This window comes from Entelurus aequoreus, linkage group LG13, assembly GCF_033978785.1.
Source record: "Entelurus aequoreus isolate RoL-2023_Sb linkage group LG13, RoL_Eaeq_v1.1, whole genome shotgun sequence".
In the NCBI taxonomy this organism is placed as follows: Eukaryota; Metazoa; Chordata; class Actinopteri; order Syngnathiformes; family Syngnathidae; genus Entelurus; species Entelurus aequoreus.
The window spans coordinates 21,900,360-21,906,359 of NC_084743.1; the positions used below are offsets into that span (position 1 = coordinate 21,900,360).

The following is a 6,000-nucleotide window of genomic DNA, read 5'->3' on the forward strand; positions in this document are numbered from 1 at the left end:
TGTGAACCCACACCAAACAAGAATGACAAACACATTTCGGGAGAACATCCGCACCGTAACACAACATAAACACAACAGAACAAATACCCAGAACCACTTGCAGCACTAACTCTTCCGGGACGCTACAATATAGAGTGGCACAGTGGTTGAAAAACACTGACATAAGGGACGTGTGTTGTCTTACGTCAACACCGGAAGTCGTAAAAATCAGCTGTTCACCTGGCGGGGTTTTTTTCGGGGATGAATAGGGAAGACATTCTTTAGCTTCCGTCTCGTTTTATCATATATTGCTGCTTTTGCACCTGTCAATGTTTACTTTTGTATGCACATTCATTCAACAAAAAAATCCTGACTTTGGAGCAATGTTCACGGACTCCAGTATTCGGCTCTGTATTAGATGCAAAGGTTTTCCGTATTGGGTCCATGATTTTGGTCCTAACTTGTTCATATGGACGGTGCTGTTCTTTGTTGATGTCTCGAGAAGGGTAGCAGTACAAGAACACACACCCACACCCACACACTCCGCGTTTCCCGGTAAAGTACAGGATGCACAGATGGAAGACTAAGCAAGATTCAATTGCCAGGAATGCTTTATGGGCTGTGCTGAGTTCTCTTCCGTGATTCAATCAAGCAGGTCAATGTCTTGTGAAGTCGTTGCACTTTGTGCAAGTCACGTGATCTCCGGTCTCACTTCCCGCGGTTTTGGGGGGGAAGTGACCTCGCGGAGCTCGGGGGTTTTGGCCCATCAGCGTCTATAAATAACCTTCACTACTACTGACGCTGAACAAATCAATTAGAGGTGCATTCTTTGCGGAACAATAACACGGCGAGTCGTCTTCGTCAACCTATACGCTCCAGGGCATCCTGGGAAAAACCGAATATCTCATTTCCATAAAGGCAAATTTCCTCAGTTCCTTGTAACCTTATTTGCCCAGGAGCTACGAAATTGCAAGACACGACGAGATGAGATGAAACGGAGACGCCGCGATAACAGCGTCTCTTGATTTTTATCTTCCGTGAGTTTCTGGCTGGAGGGAGAAGTCGAAAAAGTGCAGACCGTTTCAAATATTCCACGTAAGGCTGATGAAAGGTGGAAGTACTTTGCCAAAAAAAAAAAAAAAAAAAAAAATGGTATCTTACCTTCTATAAGATGAAGTCGGGAGAGTCATAGGGTCCCGGGGTCGGTTTCCGGCTCCGAGTGGGGCTGGCGGGGGTGGTCCAGGAGAAGGGAAGGAAGGATGGAGTGACAAGGACCAGGGAGATGGGGAGGGGGGGGAAGAAGTGCGAGTTGCTTCTCCTTGCCTTTTCTCTCTCTCTCTCTCTCTCTCTCTCTCTTTATCGCCTTCTTTCCTCCGACACTCACACACACGCCAGAAGCCAGAGAGTCACTCACATCGCAGGCAGAGAGAGATGCTTTACGTTTACAGGCTGGGGGGCGGGGGGGAAGGCCCCGCCCACTCACCTCCAGGCAGCCAATGAGAGCGTGAGCAGCCCAAAGTGCCAGAAGGTTATTGGCTGCACTGCAAAAACTGAAATCTAAGTAAGATGAAATATCTCAAATAATGATGATATTTGCTTATTTTCTGTCTGATATGATAATTATTCTCACTAAGCAGATTTTATGTTAGAGTATTTTACTTGTTTTAAGTGTTTTGGTCCTAAATTATCTCAGTAAGATATTACAGCTTGTTGCTGAGATTTTATGACCTATATTCAAGTTTCAAGTTCAAGTTTCAAGTTGATTCACAATACCAGGCCTGGCCCTAACCAATCTGGCGCCCTAGGCAAGATTTTAGGTGCCCCCCCCCCCCCCCCCCACATCGGCAGTGAAGTGTATATACTCACAAGAAACCGAATAGCTTTGTCTTTGACCTTTTTTTTTACTTAAAGAAAGCAAATTAACATATTATATGAGAATGTTATGTTATGATTATCTTTAACCGAATCACAGCAGTGCTCAAATTAAAAAACAGCATTCCCTCTCATGTGATATTGCTTAATTAACATTAATGATGTGCACTTTAACAACTAGGCTTACAACTATACCGAATATATAAAGGGGTGGAAAAGTGACTATTACCTGCAGGGCAAACATTAGCTAACCAGAAGGCAATAACAATGTAAACAAAAAACACCTGCTTAAAAGATCTAATACAAATGTCCCTAAGGAATGTAAGGTGGGAGTACTGTAATTACCTAACGTTACATTATTATTTTCCATAACAATTTAGCCCCCTCCACAATATTAACCCGACGTTAAAACAGAACTAGCTATTTATTGATTAGCAATTGCCGAATCATGTAACATTAGCTTAATGCTAAAAAGCCAGGTTACTATCACATTCTGTAACAGACAAATAATTTAATGTAGGCTAACGTTACCTACCTGCTACCTCTGTCTTTTTCTCGTTTCTCCTCCTCTTCTTTTCTATTTTTTCTTCCCTGGGCACCTGACAGTTTTGGCCGTTTTGACATCTTGTGTTGATTTTTTGATGTGGTAAGAGTCATGATACGGGAAGGGAGGGGGTGCACCGTGCGGGGGGACGGGGGGGGGGGGGGGGGGGGTAATGTTGTAACAAATAATATTTCTATTAAATAGGCTTTACTTTGCATTTTAATTAACGTGGGATTATTTTTTGTATTTAGAAATAATAGTACCAACTTTTTTTTTTTTTTTTTCTCCAACATTTGTGGCACTGGCTTGGCGCCCCCTGATGGACGGCGCCCTTAGCATTTGCCTATACGGCCTATGCCACGGGTTGGCCCTGCACAATACCATATAACAATTACAATAGTAGTGAATATCATCATTTCAAGATGTTGGTACGTGAAAGGGTCCCCCAAATAAGCTAGAAGAAGCTTTTGACAGGGGGTCCAGAGGACAGTATGTACATGGAATGATGAAACATGGTAGCAAGCACAACAACAACAAAAAAACAACAACGCTATATGATAAACACAAGATAATAGTACTAAACAATGGCAATAAAAACTCTTCTGATTCTGATTCTGTTTCTTACTCTGCACCAATAAGTGCAATAGCTCATGTCCAATTGGAATAATGGCAATATGGATGAAGTTATAGAGCGTTTGCCTTCTGAAAAGGACCTTTCAATCAGTTGTGAACAGTTGTCATTTTTAACGTATTCCGACTCGGGGGTCAGTCGATTCAGCACGAGAACACTGCAGGATTCACTGAATAAGTTGCAAGTAAAAAGAAATAGAGGTAAAAAAAAAAGTTTTTAAAAAAAAGGCTAAACGTCGCCTGGAGTGAGAAGCTCTGGGGTTTTCTTCTAAAAATGTAGTGGGTGCAGCTTATATACTGGTGCTGTTAGGATCCGTTACCCGGATCAGAGTTTGTTTACGTTGTATGCCACTTGTTGGCTTAGTTCTGTTTCAGCACCCCTGTTTTGTGTCTCCTGGACACACGACGGACTCTTGGGAGAAAAAGGAGTGCCGCGTGCCTGGCGACCCTCTCAGTCGAGGACATGAAGATATCCACCTATGTATATGTGATGTAATGAGAAACAATATGACAATTTGATACTAACAACTCAGGGTAGTCTAAACTTTTCTCACCAAGGGATTGCACACAAAAAAATCTAAGTATGTGGGGGCCATTTTTATTTTTTTATTATATATAAAAAAAAGAAGATAAAAACAGACATATGTAAAGACAAAAATTATAGTCAGCTTTGTGTTATAAGTGACGAAAGGTAATATTACTTATTAGTATCAACATTTCTGTTTTTCCTACTACATAGTTTTTTTAAAGAGCAAAAAAGACAGTTTTTTTCCTCTGTAATAATTATTAATAGTGCACTTTGTCACCTACGGTTGAACACAAAGCTGACACTAAGGGCCTGATTTACGAAGATCCAAATACTACGCACCAGACAGCATGTGCAAAAACTAAAATAACGTGTACTATGAACTTTGCGTATGATCTACCAGCAATTTGTGTACAATTGACAAGTGGTGCAGTACATACAGGGCTTTTGCCACGGAGTCATCAATAATCCGTAACACTTTTCTAATTGGCAATCTAGACAACAGAAACACTGAAATTCTCTGATAATTTATTTCACGTTCACATTTAGTGTTACGATTTGATGCGCAAGACAAAATCAGCACACCAAGCAACAGACTACAAAGTACAATGAAGCAGCATCAGGAGGCAGGTGATTAGCAACCAGGGACATATGTGTGCATTGTCCACTAATCGCCAATCAAGAGCAGGTGAGGGAAACAACACTCAGAGGCGATAATAAAGTCACTGCGTGACAACACGCAAAACAGGAAATAGAAACTAGAAATAAGAGCGCTGGACAGGAACTAAAACACCAAACACAGGAAAACACAAACATGACCAAACTGTTAGTAGCAAATCTGACACTGTGGATCGCTACACCATTTGTCCACCTTTAATGACAAAAACACAAGAAAATGCATAATAAAAGACGTCTCTTCATGTAGGTTTATTATAGTACAATATTTCCTAAATAAAATTTAAAAAATGCATGACTTTAAAGTAAAACGCAAGCAGACACCAAAACGCATCAATTGAATGAAACATATTCAGCCCCATAAGTCATCCAGCAGCAATACAATTATAAAATGAAATTGCTGAATAGACGATATGGCTCATATTTTTATTTCTGACCGTCCACCAAAATGTTGACTCACGTAGGACTCTCGTCTGTCCATCGTCTGTCTTTGCAGCGCGAGCACTGATTTTGCAGCCGTGTGTAGAACTGTCAAGTTGCACGTCCTTCCGGTGATGAGTGTTGATAAATCACATTGCGTGTGCTGTTTAATTAAATTTGCATTTTCTCCTCCCGGTATTGCGGGCGTTTTGATGGTCAGCATACATTTTGCATATTAATGAAGACAGAGACACAAAATGGATTGCACGCCTTATTCTGCTCAACAGACGCAATCCACTTTGCACACGTTTCGTAGCTCAGCTTTGCGTGTGCTATCAGGTTCACACGTGTTTTAGTGCACGCAAACTTTTGGTAAACCAGGCCAACGAGTTTTGTTTGTGAATATATGGGCAATGTCTGTTTTTAGCATTTAGTTTTACCAAATAAAAATATAGCAAAATGGCCCGTGCATACTTTGACGTTTTAGTATTTATTATTAATTGAGTTTATCCAATTTTAATCTTTAGTATTAAATGGCTCAAGTCAGTAATTGTTGTTATAGTTTAATAAAGATTAAAACAGGGTTAGTTAATAAGGTCATTCTTTGTTGTAAGTTGATCTATATTTATTTTGTGTTTTTTGTTTTCTCTAATGTTAATATGTTGTGCAGAGGTGTACTTATAACAATTTTATAGACAAATTATAGGATTTATATTCGGGACTGCACAAAATGTTTTCTTCCTAGCGGGGGTGCAACAAAATAATTTAGAAGCACTGTGGAAAGGGCAGGGGTATGTTATGGACAACGAACACAGGTGCACATTATTGATGGCATACATTTTGAATGTGCAGAGAACGCTGCGGGTCATTGTTGTGTCATTCATCCACAACCATCACCCTAACGCTGCAACACGATAATGCACGGCCCCATGTTGCGAGAGCAGGTACAGTATGCACATAACGTCACATGATGGCGTCCCTTGGAGGTTATGGTTCGGGCAGACGCATGATTTTTTTTAACAACGAAACAACACAGGTGCTATTAATTAATTGCGTCATGATAATGCACAGCCCCATGTTGCAATGACCCGTACACAATTCCCGGAAGCTGAAAAACGTTCCAGTGCTTGCATTGCCAAGATACTCATGTCACTGATTTTGCATGCTTGGGGGGCTCTGTGTCGACACATGTGACAGCATGTTGCACAGGGCACAATCAACACAGTGTGAGGCAAATGGTAGTCACACCAGTGGTTAGAGTGTCCGCCCTGAGATCGGTAGGCTGTGAGTTCAAACCCCGGCCGAGTCATACCAAAGACTACACAAATGGGACCCATTACCTCCCTGCTTGGCA

The 6,000-nt window shown here is 41.2% G+C and overlaps 1 protein-coding gene across 4 annotated transcripts in view; it reads right to left on the minus strand.

Annotated features, from left to right (window-relative positions):
* The window catches only part of LOC133663248 (poly(rC)-binding protein 3), a 102,732-nt gene extending 101,344 nt beyond the window's left edge, over nt 1-1,388 (minus strand). For all 4 annotated transcript variants that reach the window (XM_062067586.1, XM_062067585.1, XM_062067583.1 and 1 more), the window contains exon 1: nt 1,141-1,388. The gene's annotated coding sequence lies outside the window, so the exon portion shown is untranslated. The remainder of the gene's footprint in view (nt 1-1,140) is intronic.
* Nucleotides 1,389-6,000: the final 4,612 nt, after the last annotated feature.